The following is a 19,542-nucleotide window of genomic DNA, read 5'->3' as shown; positions in this document are numbered from 1 at the left end:
AGAAAAGCAGACCCTTTTGACAGCCCATGTGTTAAGAGATTTCAGGATTAAGCAATGCCTTCATCCTTGTAAAATGCTATTACCTAATTCATTTCTAATAGACACGACCATTTTACATAACAGCATGTCTTCATCAGGTAAAACAATGCTTGAAATAATCTGAAGCATGCATTCTAATAAAAGTTGCATTTCAGCTCTGTTTCCAGCTAAACTAAAAAGAAAAGAAGTGGAATTATTTAATTCTGTTTTTCTGCAGTTATGGTCCAGCTAATCTAGCAATTTGCCAGATACAGCAAATATTGAAAAGTATCTCTTATTATTTCCATCTCCCCTGAGGTGCAATCTCCCAAACTTGATCCAGCTTGCAATAGACACATTTCTTTTGAAAGGGAGTACTAACACAAGTATGTATGCAAAACTTTTCTGCTAATCCAGCTGTGTCTATTGCACCAGCTAGTCACAGACTATTCCTCAAATCAAGCAGATTTCAAAATTTCCTTCAAAAATCTGATTAGCAAACATTTACAGATTTTTTTTTTCATATACAATTTCATATCAGTTCAAGATGATGTGGCATTCCTGAGTCAGTGTGAACCATCTACAGCAGAATAAAAACACTGCACCAAAATCACCTGCACCAGTTTAAAAGAGAAGCCTGGTCCAAAATTCAGATCAAAAAATTAAATATGCCAACTGCTTGGGTGGTTTTTCTTAATACTTTGATGTAGACTATTGGAAGACCATTTCTAAAACTAGTTGCGGTGCTTATTAGGATCTGGCATCTATTTTGCCCAACGGGATACAGAGAAAGGTACTGACAGAGCTCAGTAAAGAACAGGTTTTTAAACTTGGTGAGGGTGCTGAAAAGACAGTGAAGAAATAGCTAAGGTTGAACTTTTTTTTTTAATGGAAAAAAGTTCTGTTGGTTTGACTGCAATCATTGCGCTCAAGCCTAAACAAAATCTGTTATATTTTTTGTCTCGACTTATTTTTAAAAAGTGCTTATTTTACAACAAAAACACTGACCGGAAAATGAAAAAATAAATATTTCTATTTCTAAATATTTAAGTAGGAAATGTTTCATTTTTAAAATGTTGAAATGAAAATTTATAAGTTATTATTAGGTGTCAAAGGGCTTCCTTTCTCCTTGGCACAGCTTGGTGCTAAATGACACTGTCCTCGTTAATTGTGTCCTTACCCAAAAGCAATAACTTAACCCAAGTAATTTTTCACAAATATGAATGAAACATGCACAGCAGGATTCTGACCAAATAACTTGCAGATTTTGCTAATGCTAATGTTCTGATGTCTGGGCTCCATAATTCTGACCTGTGCTTGGCAGAGCAGTGAGCATCTGAGGACAACTGCTACAGCATTGGCATAAGATGACTAAAAAAAAACCAACCCAAAATAGCAAGTGGCTGGTTTAGGCTTCACAAGGACACGCAAGAGTAGGTGAGGGATCAGTGGAACGGAGCTCTTCCAAAGCTGGACCCGAGTGCTTCTTATGGGAGAGGTATCCTCAGGCTCTTGTGTACATCCTACTATGTTCTTACCAGAGAATGTCGTTTGGATCCCAGCCAAGCAGCCGAACCATGCTTCAGCTCCTCAGGTTTTATTAGATGAAATTAAAGGACTCCGTATATCCAAAGGAGGCCTCCAAATGCAAGCTGAGCATAAACCTGCACTATGGATGGAACCACAGTGCCAGAGGTAAGCATCACCCACGTATTCGCACAGATGGGTTATTAACTTCAAGAACCTAATTATGTCAATTTAAATGTCAACATTGTTAATGATGTCACTGCCCGTTATTTTAACAGAAGCATCCAGCTTCCGTGACTTGGGAATTTGGGGTTGCATGTCTCTCATTTTGTCTTTGGTCCTACAAGACAGCTGAGACATCTTCAGCTGCCAAAATTTCTAACTTCCACTTCTGACTTTGGCATCACTCCACGATGCATTTTAATTTATTTCTATATCTATTTGCCAGCCCATTGGAAATCATCAGTTTAGAGGCAGCATAAAATTAACGTCAAATTAGACAACAAGGAAAGCTATACCATTTGTTTTGTTCCCTTCTCTGCTCATTCAACACAAGAAGCCACACAGCTTATTATCTGCTGTAGTAGAGGATACCTGATCCCTGGACCTCACTGCAGAAGGCAATTTGCCACCAGATAAAAGGGAAAATGTTTTTTTTAGCTTACAGAAATTCCTAGTAAATTCTGGTTATGTCAGTAGGGATTTCTTTCCCAAATCAGTATTTTTTTAACATGCATAATTTTTCCTTTTCCTGTGTTATGGCTCTACCCTTCTGTTTTTATAACCTGCAGGAAGCATATTTCAAAAATATTTATTAGCTTATTAAATCAAATTACCCTTGCTCCTGCTGGACCAAGTTTTATAGAGTGCCCACAAAAATCAAAGAGCCTGTGCTGCAGCGACAATTTGTAGTGATGGCAGAGAAAACTATTCCTTAATCTTTTTAATTAGCAATTGCAAATACTTCAATTTACTAAATCAGAAACTATTGGCAAGAATTGCTCTGTCTGTTCAAGTTCTGTGGCTCAGGACTGGAAAGGTAAACAGTCTCAGGGAAGATTGGCCAAAATGAATAAGCGAAAGCTCCTAGTAAAATGATCACCAATGTAACGGTTAACAACACTGACCTGTAAATACCTGTAACTATGCTTTAAATTTAAAAAGCCATTCTGGCAAATGAGAGAATTTCACATTTCTCTTTCTGCTGTTTCTTGTCTGCCTGTGGACTCAACGAATTTGGATAAGGAGAAATGCACCTCTTGAGATGCCTACCACAACATACAATGACAGAGGTCAGCTTGTTGTATGGTCAGCTGCCTCCAACCCCAACTACCCTCATAGGGTAGCTGAGCTATCACACTGTGGTTTTATTTCACCACTAGCGAATGCTTTTGTCGTATTCGCTAACTCAACATTTAAGCACCTTTTTTTGTAGTTCAGATAAGTCCAAAATACATAGGATATATATTTGCACTGCATTTGATTTTAAAATTAACATTTATATGCTGGATAATGCAGAAAAATATGCAGTAAGTCTGGGAAGAGGCCTTAAATCCTCAAGGTGCTGTTCAATTTTTTATATATACTGATTGTGTCTATATATGTATATACATATGCACACATGAATATGAAATCAAAGAATCTCCAGGAGTCCAATACAACAGCAACAAGAAAAGCAAATTCGCTAACACTGCAAATTTTGCACTCAAATTCAGAATTCCCAAACTGTCTGGGAGAATGGTTCCTGAATGCTGGACGTTCGTTGAGCTGATTACAAGCAGGCTGACCAGTTGCAAAATTAGAACTGATTTAAAAAACTCTTGCACCTGTACCCGCTCAGAATTTGGAAGAAATGAGGTACAGGGTTAGAAGTTGTATTTATCTCCAGCATTAAACCAGGAAGATTTGGGGGGGGGGGGGGGGGGGGTCCTGCTTTTTTGCATTTTCCCACTATTTAAGTTTTATATTACAACTTCAGGTGTTGCATGTTTTCCCTGCAGTCATTCCTTGATGCTCAATAAACAAAGTTGGTTAAATAAAGTATTTTGTAAACCTTTGAAAACTGAAAATTTGGGGCTTCAAATAAAGACTTCCTTCCTTCTTTTCATTTTCCTCACCCTTTCTGTAAATGCATTTCAGTATTTAGCTGCTTTATAACCGAATCTTAGGTGACATTCCTGATTTGAAAATCCAACAGCTTAATAAAGAGCAGAAACAAAGCCTCTCTCCAGGCCTTGCATGAGAAATGAGGAAAACCAGGCATTTCATCCCCGCCTTTACTCGGCGTTGCAGCCACAGAGGAAGTCAAGACAGTCCTTGCTGCACCGGCGGTGCAGTAATTTAACATAAAACTTGTGAATGCATGAGGGGGAGTTTCCGACCCCGCAGGTGACACTAAGAGAAGATATCTGGGTGCCGAGGGCAGCCCTGCCTCGCTCTGCTCGCCCACCGGCTGCCCTGTCCGGGCCACCCCGTGCCACCGCGATGCTTTTCCTGCCTCCCGGTCCTTCCGAGCCGTTCGCTTGTGCGACGGGTGCCTGGGGAGCAGGGAGAGGTTTCCCCCGACTCCGAGGGCTGAAAGTCGGGTGCAGCCGTCAGGGGAAGAGAAATTAAAGCTGACACCAGGCAGTCTGGTGTTACAGCCATCTGCATTCCTATTGATCTGAAGGCTTAGTCTGCATTCTGGCTTTATCAGCCGGTGGCATCGCGACTGCCATCTCTTCTCTCTCATCCTCCTAACCTGGAAAACACTTCTGAGGGTGCTGAGAGACAGTTATCAAAGATCCACTGCCTAAGAAAAGAACAACATGCCTCAGAAGAAACAGCTGCCTGGCACCTTTGAAGAAAGTTTCCTGACACTTTTTCTATTTAATTAAAAAAAAAAAGCCAACCTCAATATATACACGATGTTTCGCCTTGCAGATCATTTCAGAACTGCTTCTGACAGTGGTGGATTATAATGAACCTCTTATCAAGATGTTGCCAGCTCGAGACAGACAATGTGTGTATGTATACGCGCAGATCCCAGTCTTGTTAACATCAGAGAGTGAAAGGGATGGTGTGCAGGAAGATTTATTGCAGGGAATTATCCACGTACACAAAACAAAGCAAAACAAGCCTGAATCTTTTGCACAGAGTTTTTTGCTCCTAATCAGCTTGCAAACTGGGAGCACTGACCCAAGGAATAGGGTTGATGAAAGAGTTATCTGCCCGGATTTTGCTCTGTTTGATTTAATTATTCCTCTTCTATAGCTGTCGCGCACACACACATACACAAAACTATCTCAAGGAATAAAATAAAAATCATCCCACTCCTGAAAAAACAATGGAATAAAACCCAGATGACTATTCAAAACGGGCCAAGAAAGACCTTTCACTTTCCCGCATAGCTATTGTAGTTTTAAGGCAGCATAAACACATCTTTGTATGGGGAGTGAGGTTTTAAACAACACTATCATTTTCAGGCAAGATTATAAACGCTCCCTTACACCTTCACACTGCATATCGAGGCAAAAGAATACCGTGCTGAGGCTATCAAAACTACCTCATGCATTGCTAAGTGGTAAAACAGGAGCAGGCTCTTAAAGTTGTGCTCTCACCCAGGGCTTCTTACCAGGGGCTTGAAGCGAAGCTGTAATTAAGCCCAAAATACTAGAGCTGCTCTGATCTTAAATATTTAACATTTAAATCCTGGGCCACAGAGCTAGGCTGTGATGCTACTGAGGCTGGCACTTCACAGCAGAAGACATGGAACCACAGCTGTCATGCTGTTATTATTCCTGATATTAATTTGTATTAAGGAGAATTGCTTACAAAAAAAAGGTAAACCCCAGATATTTTCTGTCAATCTCACAACTGGTGGGTGGGTTCAGATAACACAGAAAACCAAACAATCTATGGATCGGTGGGGTTTTACCTAGCCAAATGTAAGCTCCTTAGCTCTACTCTAATATTTATGATAGGCTTAATCCAGTAAACAGATAAATTGGTATAAGCGCGAAAGACCACAAAACTGCGTGTAGGCAATAAAGACCACACACGTACCTCTTTTCAGGCTTAGGGCATTAAGAAAATAAGGATGTGCCAAAAAAATTTAGACTATTGGATTGAACAAATAAATAGTGGTCATTAGAGTTGAATAATGGACCACAAATCCAAACAAATAGTCAAATTTACCAGGCAAAAGCTTCCACAGTTTATTTTAGCATTGCTTTAACGTCACTTTCATGCTAACATAATGGGTGAAATCGTAATTCCTTTCCAATCTTTAGAAGGTTTTGTCATTGATTTCTTTGGGGCAAGAATTTGACCCTATGATTTACAGCATACAAGATCCACAGCAGCTCTTCATATACTCATGTGAATCTACGCCAAAGTCAAATAAATACAACCCAAGCAGTAAAACACAAGAAGCACAACTGAAAAAGACAAGTCCATATTAAATATACAAACTCCAAGAAAAAAAGGTCTGGCTTTAAGCATAATTTGAATCATTGAGGGAGACCCATGCAGGCATTGGAAAGCTTGGATTCTTTCTAAACCTTTCTGTTAGAAATACAGGGCTAAATCCTGCTGAAGTGAAGGGTGCTCACTGGCTTTAATAGCAGAAGTTTACTTTGGAAATCAAGACAAAGCATTCTTCTGAATTCCATATTGGAGTAAAATGGTTTTAAAGCTGTGATCTATGAACTCTGTGGGGTTAGTGAGAGGTAATTGAGAAAAGGAAATCAATTATCAGAGAGCTTAAAATCTCCTGTTCAAAAGTCTGTGCCTACACAGGGACCTTCTCCAAAGGTAAATAAGGGGGGGGGGGGGGGGGGAGTTGCAAAGCAGAAGTAGCTTAAACAGGAAAAGACACAGTCTTACACCTTATTACTCAGGCAGCCACGTTAGATAATTCCAATGGTAATTTCTGGCCTCATCATTTACACGGAGCACAGGCAGTGATATACTAGGACATATAAAATCCTACTGTTATTGCGCTATTCCACATCTCTAATTAAACCTTATCTGCCTAAAGTGCTCTTACAGTACTGAGTATATGTAAGTGAGCAACTTGATATTTGCATAGAGCTTTGTACATTCAAAAAGCTTTGCAAACAATAACGAAGTAAGCCTCACAAATACTGTGTGCGGGAAGCAGAGAAGTCAGGAATCCCACTTTTACAGGTAAGGAAAGTGAAGCAAACACTTAGATGTTCATGGCCATGCAGGTATTCATAAAAGACAACAGAAGTTGCAGATCCTTAATGCAGCATAATTCACACCAAATGCCTATCCCTCCTCTTAGCAGAAAACTGTCACGCCATAGCACACTATGTGTTTTACTCAGATGTGCAAGGGGAAGAAAAGAAGCATGCTAAAACCCTACATGATTTAGATGACCGCATACAACAGCAATAATTACTTTTCAAGTGTAGCACCTGCCCATTTGTATCGTGCCAAATCAAGGTCTATATTTTTTTAATTGGCTAGCTATTTCTGATACTTCACCTTTGGGTTCAGCTAAGCCAAAGCTGGTACCAAGCCATGTTTTCAGGGCTGGTGATCAGCTCTTTCTCACATGAACTCAGATCCCTTGAATTATCAGGGAGAGTGTCCTAAAAACAGATGCATAGGAACCTTGGTAGGCTTAAAACATAACTTCCCCAATAGAAAACACATTTGAAAACTATCCTGAAGTTATCTGCTAATAATCAGAGAAACTTTGTGAAGTGAAAAAGAGAAAATTTACTTTCCTGATGAAATAATATTAACTTGCCCTGTCCAAGTACCAATAATTTTCTCTTAGGTAAGACCTTCCACAGCATTGCCAGCTGTCATTACGTGATTATATATTGCAAGATAATTGGGTGTTTGCTTATGGTTTTTATGGATTCTTATTATTTTACCCTCTCCTTCTGTTGCATTAAATAGCCATTCTCATTCTCCAAAATGGTTACCACCTACTGAAAGGGCCAGTGGGGCAGAAACCACAAGTTGGCCTCGCTGCACAAGCCACTTCGCCCTCGCAACCGCTGTAAAGGGAAGCGACACTGTCCTTTGGAAAGAGCATTTATTATTCAGGCTGCAGCAGTGCCTGGAGGGGCCCTTAGCAGATATGGCTCGGGTCGTAGCTGGCCACGTAGACAAGACGTAGATCTTTGCTTAGCACGTAAGCATATGGTTCAATACAACAGAGGAGCAAAATAGGTGGTAACAACGCAATCTTTTGACTCCTCAGGGTGCTCGCTCGGACCAGCCCATCAGCCACCTAAGCCCAGTGATTTCACAGGGTGTCTGGGTGCTGGGAAGGAGGGAAGAGGGCTTCAGGGTGAGAGACCGACATGAGGAAGGGCCAGCAGACTCTGCAGGCTCTTATTTGGGGTTCCTCCTGGCACAAAAACCAAGGTGGGGTCTTCGCTGAAGGCCTTCGTTAAAGAGGAAAGTTAATGGTAAAAGTGACGTGGGCAGGCATCCTGGGCCAAGTGGCGTGCTCTCAGGCTGCAGTGGGAACAGGAAAATAACCTTAGAAGCATGCGGGGGGGTTTGGCCTCTGTTGTTTAAAGATGGATGAGGTCAAAGAGCAGAGAAACAGCAGCTCCTCGAGCACCGCAGAACAGGAGAGGCAATGCAGGTTTGCCCAGAAAATGGAGGTTGCTGTGTCTGCACGTGCACATCTGAGAGTACTTAATGTGAATTATTGGCACTCTACACAGAAAAACAGATCCCAAAAGCAACATTCGACCCCACGGGTTTCAGTCCTCAAAGTAACCGCCTCACATAAGTAACCACCTTTGGTTAAGCAACTTGGTGCCATAATTAAAATCAAAGAGGCTGTTTGCTCTGTCTGACTCCTACAGGACAACGGCTCTGGAGCCTCTCCCCAGGACAGCTAGAAGTCTTTGCTAGATTTCTTCCGAGTCCGGTTAACATCCATTTATCCTCATGCCAGTGCTGTCCTTTAGCTCTTCTTCCTGTTGCTGAGCCTTGTATCTTTATAGACAAAAAGTAGCCTTAAATTTTATATTCCTAGACTGAACAAGCCCAGCTCCTCTAGTCTCCTCCTGGGCGATAAACTCCCTGTTTTCCCAAATGCCCAAGCAGCCTGTCTCTGCTCCAGTCTGAGTTCAACTTTTGCCAGTGGAGATGACCAGAACCAGACAAAGCCTCCTAAATGGGAGCCCAGTGGACTAATACTCCCCTTCTCTTCCTCTTTGCTGAAAATCATGTCAGATACATCTTTGCACTTCCCCCCCCCCACCCCGGCCACATCACTTCAGAGGTTCACTGACATTCTGTGATTGACTAATAGGCCAGTCTTGTCTTTCTCCTTCTCTGTCATTTACAATTGATGGATTCCCATTTTAACATAAATTCTTATTAGCTCCTAAGTGATTGCCCATGCCATTACATTCTATCACTCAGCTCCTAAGATCTCATCTCATGTTGCTGAAGGATATTCCATTAATCCCTTGCATTAAGGATGCATCCCAAATCTATCATTGGTAAAGGAAGAGTACTTTAAGTTATGAGATGATTATACACACAGGTGGGTAGCTTTAAAAAACACAAAAGCAAAGGGAAGGTCACAAGAAAGGTGAAACAGGTCATTCAACTATCCATTTTAAGCCTTGTAATTTAAGGCTGCCTGTACCTGCTCTTGTTTTTTAGAGTGTTTGGTGACATTGCTTCCCTCACAAGAACCTAAATCCCTTTACCACACTCAGCAAATGTTTCTCACGTCAGTTCTGAGAGATCCTCCTTCCAGTCTCCCTCATACGTGGAGGAAAGAAAGGCAGAGAGCTGTTAAACATTTTGGCCAAGGTTTCCTGGACAGCTTTAGGCAAAGGGTGCTAATGTTTGAAGACTCCTTTCTCTGGAGAGACCCTTATTCCAAATCTGGCCAGCTGAGAGCTCACCCGCTCCCCCCACCTCTCTTCACCCAACCTCTATTCGGTTTTGACTCTCAATTAATCATGAGATATACCTGGGCTTGAAAGAGCCGATGAGAAACAAATCGCCAAGAGTCCTTCAGCTTGGTGGGGGAGGAGGACATGAATATTGTGGCAGATTCAAAGGAACAGCTTGAAAGCAGCTGGAGAGCTTTGCAAAAAAAACCCCATACACCACACACACACAGAGCAGCTGCATAGAGGGTGCCATGCACAATATTAATTATAGGCACGTTATGGAAGACAATATTCAACATTTCCAGTGCAAAGCGTTCAGGATAGGAGCAGCCAGTGACGCTATTTCACACTCCCCTACGCACCTCCACGAGGACTTGATTTAACATTTTAAGGTTCCAAGTCTGTCAAGCTGTGACAATTTGTATGAGTGAGATTTTGGATGTCTTGCTGAAATACGCATTGCAAAAAAAAAAAACCAACCAACTCCCCCCCCCTTCATTGCAAGCCGCAGAGATTTCAAAGGCTGCCGTGAAAGATGAATAATAAAAGTAAGGGAGTGCCCCTAAAACAAATCAAACTTGGCAGGGCTAAGTTTCCTTGTGAATTTAATTTTTAGCATCCTCTCTCCAGCGGCCTGCTTCAGCTGTCTCCCTCTGTGCACAGTTAATGATCTTGTTGAGCAGATAACCAATCTCTGGTTGATTTACAAGGCCTTTTATTGTCTGAAGTGTCTATAATTTTTTTAATAGAGTTTCAGTTGATATCGCAGTAAAACAAGGTTCATTTTACATATTTAATGAAAAAGTGAAAACAAGCCAATAAAGACACCAAAGGACCAATTTGCCAAACTGTTCCATGCAGTCTGAAATATCTTACATGCCAAATATCTGCAAAGCAAATGCACAGGCTCTCTATGCTAAGTCTTACGCTTAACAAAAAAGAAAACCTAATAGCATGCTTAACACCTCTTTCATGTCGTGAATTGTTGATATGTTTTCCCCCTTCCCATCCCAAGCTACATTAGGAGGATTTGTTCCATCTCGGTTTCTAAGCAAACAGCAACATACGCATATCTTAGCAGGGTAGTGTGAAAATTTTAATTGTGCTCTGCTTCTAGAGCCCTACCTGATGGGAGCACAAAGTGTCGATATTTGAACGAATCCTTCTGAACTGATGTAACTCAACACAATATACACCACGCCAGGGAAGCAAGCACTGGGAGCTAGATATTTTAAAGTGATTGATTATGCACTGTGCAAGCACAAATGAAGCCAGCGCGTAGGGAGCACACGTATTCTCAGTCACGGCTCAGACAGGTTTTCTCCTAGCGTCAAGTAAAACACGCGGGAGCCCGAGGAAACGCTTGGTTATTTGTTACAAACCCCGGCGTCATGCCCCTGAAAAAGTGTTTATTAAGAAAATTAAAAGGTACGTCGGTTCCTCATTCTTCATCATCCTCCTCCCCGAGGATGGAATCGGTCCCAGAGGTGCAAGGCAAGGCGAGGCACAGCCCCAAGCCCCCCCCAGCGCTCAGGACCAGCGCTGGCGCTCGCCCTCCTCGGCAGCAAGGCGCGCTGCCCCCAATCCCACCCGGGCTCTGGCGTACCTTTAATTCGAATAACGCACTAAACACCACGGACCAAACCTGCCGGATCCCGGACAAGCATCTAGGACAAGTTTGGGATCAGAAGAGCACAGCCGGGGCAGGGGTGCTGCAAGCAGCTGGTAAGGCTTTCCAGACAGGGTGCTTGCAGCCAGCTTCCCCCCCCACCCCGTCACCTCTGCATTTTTTAAGCCGCTGCACACTGTTGTTGCCTTATGGTGATTATTTTCACTGCCAGCAGAGTCTTTTTGCATATTAGCAGCCATTAATCCCATTGCATCAGCCAGCTTAATTGGGGTAGGCTGTTCTGATTCCCAACCTCTGTCCTCCGCTCCTTCCCCCCTCTCCCACCCCGTGATGTTTAAGGGATGTACCAAATCTATAGTGTTTCTACATCTGAATGAAGCATATAAAAGCTACTTGGTCAGATCTAGTTAATTGGGGGGACTTGTGGTTTAGCAGTTAGGAACAGGCCTAATCAGGGATAGAGGAGGAAGGAGGCGGGGGGGAGGGGGGTTCTTTTTTTATGAAAATGTGGACCTCCCTACAGTAATTCCCCTTCAGCTGCTGCCTCACAGATGGACCTTTTAATTGAATTTTCTTACAGGCCTGAGGGAGGGAGTTCATTTCAGGTCAGGTGAGGCAATTGAAGTGAATCTAATAGCTCTAGTTTCTTTTCATTGGGAGCAGAGGGAAGTGTGTTGTTTTGTTTTTTTCCCCTCCCCATCCCCCCCCCCCCCCCTTTCAGCTCAGCTAAAAAGTTTCAATTAAAAATTGAAACACACACATGGTGATTTCCAAGGATTTGTTGTCTTCATTTTGCCACAAGTGGCAGCAAGGTCAGCAGTGGGAGAAATCTGAAGCAGTTTGCATCCTGTTCTGGTTTTGTTCCCTACTCGAGGAGGAACGCAGTGCGTGCAACGTTCACAAAAACAGCACAAAAGCATCCTCTTATCTTGTGCTGGCAAACATAAGAAGCATCTTCCAGATCTAGAAACCTGTTGTGGATGAGTTACCAAATTACTCATCCCTGTAGGGTTTGTTTGTTTGTTTGTTTGTTTTTTTAATACTGTGATACTTTTCAGGCACAGGAATCCCTGCCTCAACGGGTTTGTATTTAAACTAGTGAAAAATAAGAGGGAGCCGTCCCAAATGAAGCACTCTCGAGCACAACTTGCTATGTCCGCGTTAGATAAGAAAGGCTGGGCTTAAAACCCCAGTGGTGTGAATGTAGCTTATACCACCAAAAAGTCCTTCCCATGTTCATTTCCCATCTTGCAAAGATTTCCAGAGCCAAATAAGCCATGCCAGCAAAAGGACATTTATTCTGGCATAATATGTCTATGTTAAGGTTTTTCCATGGAGCAATGCTGCAGATTTTTCTGGTGTGGGCCATGCCTTTAGCACATCAGACCAAGGGTATGGTCTCTTCTAGCCCAGGGCAGGTACAACTCCACGTGGAGGCACAGGCAGAGGAGGACCGTCAGGTACGTGGTACAGGTCGACCTTGTCCTCTGGAACATTGCCACCCACAGCAGCGGAGCCAGGATGGCTCCCCGGGAGCTTTGCCAGCAAAGCAGGCAGGATTTTCTCAAGAGGCCATCTGGTCACCTGTGGCCAGGGCAGACAGAGAGCAGGATCCTTGTCCAGGTCGTTCATGGGGAAGGATGGGGGACCTGCAGGGTCTGGGAGGTCTGGAGGGGGGGAAGATGGGCGTATTGTGGTCAGAGAGGGCTGGTCAAGGAGCAATGCTTTCACTTGGCTGAAAGCCTCTTTCGGCACACCACCAGCCTCCACCTCATATATGTTTCATTAGCCAGCGTACAAGGCTTTCAGACCTCCCTTCCTTCTTAGTCACAGCAGCATCAGATGGGGGCTGGAAGGGCTGCTGGCCTTTCGAGGTGAAAAGCAGCTTCCCACTGCTGCTCAGACAAATGCAACTTGAGCCAAGTGCAGAGCATGGGACTGAATAGCTCTCCTGGACCCGGCACCATGCCAAAAAGTAAGCACAGTTGCTCCTAAAAGACGATCACGCTGCCTGCAGCTGTGTTGCTGTTAGGACCATTTCTCCCTCCATCAGTGCAACTTCAGACCTCTGGGGAGTGACAAACCCCCCACAAAGCTTTGGGGCTCCACGCAGAGCCTCTGAACAAACCCGCTGCCACCAACCTTCAATTCCCTGTACAACAATTTGCACCTTCACCGAAAAACCAAGGGGATCAGCACAATCAAAAAGTTTGAAAACTGCCTTTTTAAGGATTGTTCTGACGAAAAGAAGATGTCCATGTCTTGTTTTGTTGCTTTCAATCTAATACAAACAAGGAAATCCAGAAGTGCCAATGGTTTCTCATGTATGAGAGTTGAGCCCAGGCAAGCATCAAGGCAAAGCATCCCATCCCATTACCTTACATCCACAAGATGGCTAGCATAGCTTCTGCAAAATGCCTCATCTAAAGACTCACAAAATAACAGCACACCTAGGAGAGGGACGAGGAACGGGAGACGCTGCAGAGTGGATAGCTAAAAGCTAGTGCAAAAGGCAAGAAGTTACTGCAAATGTGAATCATGTTGCTGATACAGGCTTTTCAGGTCATCAGTTTCTATGAAAAAGCAGAGCACTCCCAAAAGAGCCTGTGGAGATGCTTCTTCAACCAATCTTGGAATAGGCCACAATCAAACAGACAGATACCCACCATAAAATGCACATTGACTGGATCACTTCTTGGCTTCATGTCATTTCTGGTGAATTGCTTTGGTCACAATTTATAAGTAAAAATAAATCACATTTTCTGTTAACATATTCATACGTTTCAAAATTTCATGTTGTAATGAGACTTCTTTTCTAAATGCAACTTCATTTAATTTTACATTTTCAAATGCTAAAGTTGCAATGAAATTATTTTGAAACTTTTTAAGGTGGAAGAGGAAATGGAAGATCTTACTTGGCGTAGCTCTACTTGCAGTATCAAATGTCTGTATCTGCATAAAGCTAAGCTAAAACATAGGCTAAAGAAGCTCCTTTTGCAGTTGGGACCTTTGTCTTAAACTATTCTGGGTGTTGTAAGACAAGTACACTTAGCATGTGGCTTCCCCACCGGCGTTCCCAGCACCATCTCATTCACATACTGCTTTTTTTTTTTTTTTTTTTTTTTAAGACCCAGCAATGAACATAAGAGCAGCTTGGCCAGTGGGGCCTAGGCACAGATTAAATTTTAGGAGAGGGTCTGACAGAAGCCTTGGGACTTCCTTATTACTATTCCCTTTATACATCCCCATTTAGAGGCCCCAAGTGGAAACAAAGGTAGCAAGCCACTGCAACCCTGCTGCCAGGAAAAAGGAGGGGTGGTTTAATCAACCATCCGTGTTGCACCGTAGCAGAAGGGGCAAAAAAGCGCACATTTAGGACCAGATGCTTCTCCTTTAGATGAAAGGATGATTAAAGCACTTGTGCTGAAAACTGCAGCGATCCCAGTGTTATAAATACAGCAGTGCATGTCTGACCCTGCCCTTCCAAAAGCACGGAGCAGACTCTGTGGCTGTGGCAAGGGCATACAGAGGTGAGAGGGGAAAAAACAGCAGAGGGGAACATTCAACTAAAAAGCTCAACCCACACAGGAAAATGCAAATGCTGCATTTGCTCCTCTAAGGAAACTCGCTTTAGTTTCAGAGCATACCACAGGTACCCTAAAACTTTTCTAACCAGAAAGAAAGAGTGAGCACTGACTAAATCCCTGTGTGGGATTGACTATGGGCAACATATTTGTATTTGTCCTGAGACACCCACGTTTCCACGCGTAACCGGAAAGATTTCTTTCAAATGCAAGGAAGAATTCAGAAAAAAACACTGCCCTTTACAAACAATCAGCTGAATGTTACAGGACAGCTGCCTCTGCAGCATAAAACACGTGCAGGACACAGGGTTGGGGAGCTATCACAATTCTTGCTACAAGAGCTGGTTTTTTTCTCTAGCACCCCTTCAGCACCTATAGCAGTATACAGAAGGCTTTAACATACTGCATTAGAAATGCCCGCTAGACAAACATTACATATATTCTGTAATAAAACATTATTTCGCAATATTATATCATTAACTTGATATATCAAAAGGATTCTTACTGCCTGGGCAGCTTTAAAAAGAAGAAGAGAAAAAAAACAAAAAGGACAGATTGACAATTAAGATGGCATTTCAGTCTTAAAAGGAAACAAAACACAAACTCCATTTTCCTTATTGTTCCCCCTATTGTGGAGCATCCACGCCCATAAAACTGTCTTGTACTGATAGAAAGGATTAAGTCTTTACACGTGAGACATTCCACATCTTGCTGGATCCTGAAACAACTGTGATATATAAGTTGTCTCAAGCAAAGGACAGTTACAGCAGTTTCTCAAAACCAGAAAGAGTTTGCAGAAGCAAAGCAGAAGGCAAAACTGTTTCCGGGCACCGCAATCCAGACATAAATGAGAGCACGTGATATGACATGCACCGTTCAGAGACTAATATACCAGTCTGCTCAGTCCAGAAACTCTAAATGCTTCTGTCAAATGAATTTCCCATATAATAACCTTCCAGAGATGCAAAGAACTAATTATAGGAAGCACCTAATAATGGAAAACATAAGCTTTAAAATTGCTAATAGATAAAAGGCAGGGGCCTAGGAGATTGAATCTTTTGCATTGGGCATTTCTTTTCTTTTGAAATTTCAGTGTGTAAGGATGAGAAAAATGGGTACAGTTTCCCTTTACATGACAGGAACAATAATTGAGTAGGATTATATGTCATCCATGAAAATACTATATTTATGCCTCGTTGTAATCCATTCATTGGTTTATGGATCCAAAGTCCCACGGGTAGTGTCACAAATCCACATAATGTCCCCGAGTAGTGGATTTTGCATTTGGATCTGTGATGTAGCCGGCGGACACAGAAAATGACATGTAGCCGGAGAGCTCCCCGGAGAGCGCCCAGCCAGGCGTGCGGAGCACAGCGGCCGGTCCGCAGCTCAGGTGGGAAACACAACCTTCGGCTCCCCGTCGGCCAGCTTCAGGAGGTGCTCCGACCTCCAGACTGTTCTCTCCCCGGTCACCAGAGGTTTGACACATCTACCACTTGCAAGAGTCAAAGGCGGTTATGTCATATCTTGTATGACATATGGAGCCATTTCTTCTTTTGCCTAAAGATGGCAGAAGCCCAAGCCTAATTTTATCTGTTGGACTATCTAGAGCTATCACTGCAGCCAAATCTTATAAACCTGAGACCCGTCATTATTTCTTTCTTCATACGTTAGGAGTAATCCTGAAGAAGCACAGTAACATGTGATAACCTTCCTGGTAGAAGATTTCCTGTGTGGCTTTGTACAAGATCTATACTTCAGCTTCCCCCTGGAAACTGAGGGGGTTTGTTTTTTTCCTGGCAATGCTTTCCTTACTTAGCCTTTTAGATTGTACATTTCCTGAGACAAAGACCATTTTTTATTTCATGCCTGCACCAGACTCAGCTAGGCTCCAGTCTCGGGTGAAGCTTTAAGGCAATATCATAACAGTGATTAAAAAAAAAAAGTAGTTGACAAGACTTTATAGCCGCTGCTTATATAGATTACATACATCTGCTGGTAGAAGGAGGTGCACTTTGGTAAAAAGCTTTCCTCATAAATCATTAATTAGGTACTTACAAATACCTCAGCTGCCAAACCCTTGAAGCTTCTCAGTCTTTAATGAAGACAGGAGGAGCAGTTAAAGAAGTTGTCACATTTCCTTAGACATGCACCTCAAACAAAGATATTGGGTGTTGGTCCATTATTGGAAGTTACTGTTAAGTAATAAAATTCTCCATTCACAGTACTGGCTTGATTGTCAATATAAACACAGTCCTATACTGCAGTTACAGCTGACTGTGAGTAGCCTGTAACTATAACATGAAATCCAGCAGTAACTATTATGCTGCAACTAAACAGACTCAAATAGAAAGCAATAGCCTAGTGCAGTACCATTCTGAAGTGTTTATGCCCAAAGTATATCTTCACATCAAAAACCCACCCCTGGTAACAGTTATCTGGTAATGCTCCTATAATAGGCAGCGGTATTTCTGCAAACCACCGGTGCTAGGTCAGAAGCACCAAGGATCTACCTACAGTTATCACTGCGGCCAAACTAGCAAGATGCAGCTGCGTGGTTTGCAAGAAGCAGCACTTCAATCTTAGACTTCAAGTTAAAAATTGAACGGGTCATTTCACACCAGAAGTCTTGAATGCAACATGATCTCAAAGCACATTAAAACCTGAGCAACAATTATTCCAGCTACTTGGGTACCACTACCAAAAAGGCCCTAGGACTGATCCAAAGTGTGGACTCAGGCAGTGTCAGTCGTAAAGCAGGTAACCCTCTCCTGGTTGTCTTGGTTAACCCTTTAATTATGATCATTGCACACCACATTTGACACCTGAGGTCTTTCATTTTTGTTATTGCCAGAAGAACCTGCAGAATAAAGCAGGCACAGCACTCTTTTGAAAGAGTCCACGATGAAAATGATTCCCAAGTTACGAGTAGAAAGACTGATGGGCAAGAAAAAAGGAACCAGAAGTTGAATGGTGTCTCAACCTTCGATTTCGCAGCTTATTTGCTTTACTTTTTCTTAAAACAAGATATTTTTAAAGATTTTACTATATAAGTAGATTGACAATCCTGGAACTTGCATTCCTAGTATACATACAGCTCTTATCACACCCTTTCATTTCACTTGGGCGACCCTATAGTTAACACATGATCTATTTCAGCCACTACAAAACTTGAAGAATAAAACCTTTCAAAGGAGTCTTTTGACCTGTGCAACAGCTACCACTTATGCAGCAGTATCAACGAAGCAAGGGTGGAGGTTCTGGTCTCAGAACAGTACTTACAAGGAGGATCTCCACACTGCAAGATCTCCAGCCGCATCTGGCGTGCCTCGTGCGCAGAGCACCTCCTTAAAGGACCAAGGACGACACGAAGCAAGCCCATCCAAGGAGAGGAACCTTTTGGGAAGACACAGAAGTTCATTATTAGAATTGTATTGGATGTTTTCTCCCAGTTACATCAGTGCTGCACCTACTAAGCAGATACAGGATAGCAGCCTCTCAGGTACCAACCCACCTTTCATAATTATTAAATCTACCTAGGAAAGCAAGTGGGAGAAATGTTGGAAATCTTACTTAGGCAAAATATATATCAACGGGAGCTAGGGAAATTTTCTGCATTGCCTTGACCTTGCTGGCCCTCTTTGTTAAAAAAAGCCAATGCCATTTCATAAAGGTTTTATGAAAAGCTATAAGCATGAGCACTGCGCAGACTGAAAAAAAGTGGTCTTTCTGGCCTTTCAGGATCTTAAGAAGGTGTTTAGACTTATGTATGGTAATATTTGTCTTAACCAATTTCTACAGAGCTATCCTGAGCACTGGGAACAGAGGTGTGAGTGGCTCAGGTGTGGGTGCGAAGAAGGCACATCCTCCCCCCCAGTTTTCTCCCAGGTCCCATCACAGCTTCTCCATCCCTACCCCTGGACACCAAACCTCATGTGTCTTCCCCAGCAAGACCTGGGGGCTTCATCTCCTGCTTACGTGGGTGCACCTGGCAAGGAGCCAGCACTGCAAGGGTTAAAAAGTGGACTTTTCCACCCAGAAGGCTCAACTGACTCCTTTGAAGCCATTAGTCCATTGTATAAATCCCTCCTAGTTTTGAGGATTACAGAACAAATACATTGTAATGGCTCCGTAGGAACCTGGCCCGTGGGGTCACCCTGACTTTAGTTCGTGCATTATGTCCCAAGTGACAAAAATCGAAGCACATTAAATGCTTCATGAATGTGAAATGTCCAGAGTTTTAATCTCAGGAGCTTTGCGATCCTACCGTTTGCCTTGAATGCACCAAAATCCACAATGCGGACTGATTAGAGAGGAGCTGGCTTCAGTTGACGCGCTCGCACCAGGCAAATTCAGATAGTTTCAGATTTAGAGTAATATTTGCTTAGTGTGTGTTGGGGTGTGGTTTATCTAGCTTTATGCATTATAGTAGAGCACATCCAATAAAGACATAAATAATTTATGCAGAAAAAATTCTCTTCTATTAAAAGAAAATCTTAAAAATATAGGTTGATCTAATAAGACACTTACAGACCCTTCATAGCTGAATGACACCAAATAACTACACAATTTCACTGCACTTGCCTCCAGGTAAGAAAGATATTAATGGAATTTATGAGCAAGGAGAATAAGTTAAAAACTTATCAGGGTCCCTTCAAGACTGTCACCTGACAAATCATCTTAAAGCAACTCTGCCCTCTTGGTTAAAAAAAAAAATAAAAGACATCCCTTCACTCTCCACCCATCAATTTAGACGGTGGAAGTAGAATCTCTGCAGCCTTCCTCACCCTCAGCTCTGCCTCACTCTGTTTCTTTTTTTGTAAGCTAGCAGAGCTTTGTGTCGACTTGAAACTGCTTGACTTTGATGGGTAAATTCTGGTTGATTTTATCG

The 19,542-nt window shown here is 42.6% G+C and overlaps 1 long non-coding RNA gene across 1 annotated transcript in view; it reads right to left on the bottom strand.

Annotated features, from left to right (window-relative positions):
• The window catches only part of LOC138690269 (uncharacterized), a 159,179-nt gene extending 141,131 nt beyond the window's left edge, over positions 1-18,048 (bottom strand). Inside the window, exon 1 of the long non-coding RNA XR_011329069.1 lies at positions 17,934-18,048. This is a non-coding gene — a long non-coding RNA (uncharacterized lncRNA). The remainder of the gene's footprint in view (positions 1-17,933) is intronic.
• Positions 18,049-19,542: the final 1,494 nt, after the last annotated feature.

The sequence above is a fragment of the Haliaeetus albicilla genome, chromosome 21 (genome assembly GCF_947461875.1).
Source record: "Haliaeetus albicilla chromosome 21, bHalAlb1.1, whole genome shotgun sequence".
Lineage (NCBI taxonomy): Eukaryota > Metazoa > Chordata > Aves > Accipitriformes > Accipitridae > Haliaeetus > Haliaeetus albicilla.
This window is presented reverse-complemented; position numbering and strand designations above follow the sequence as displayed.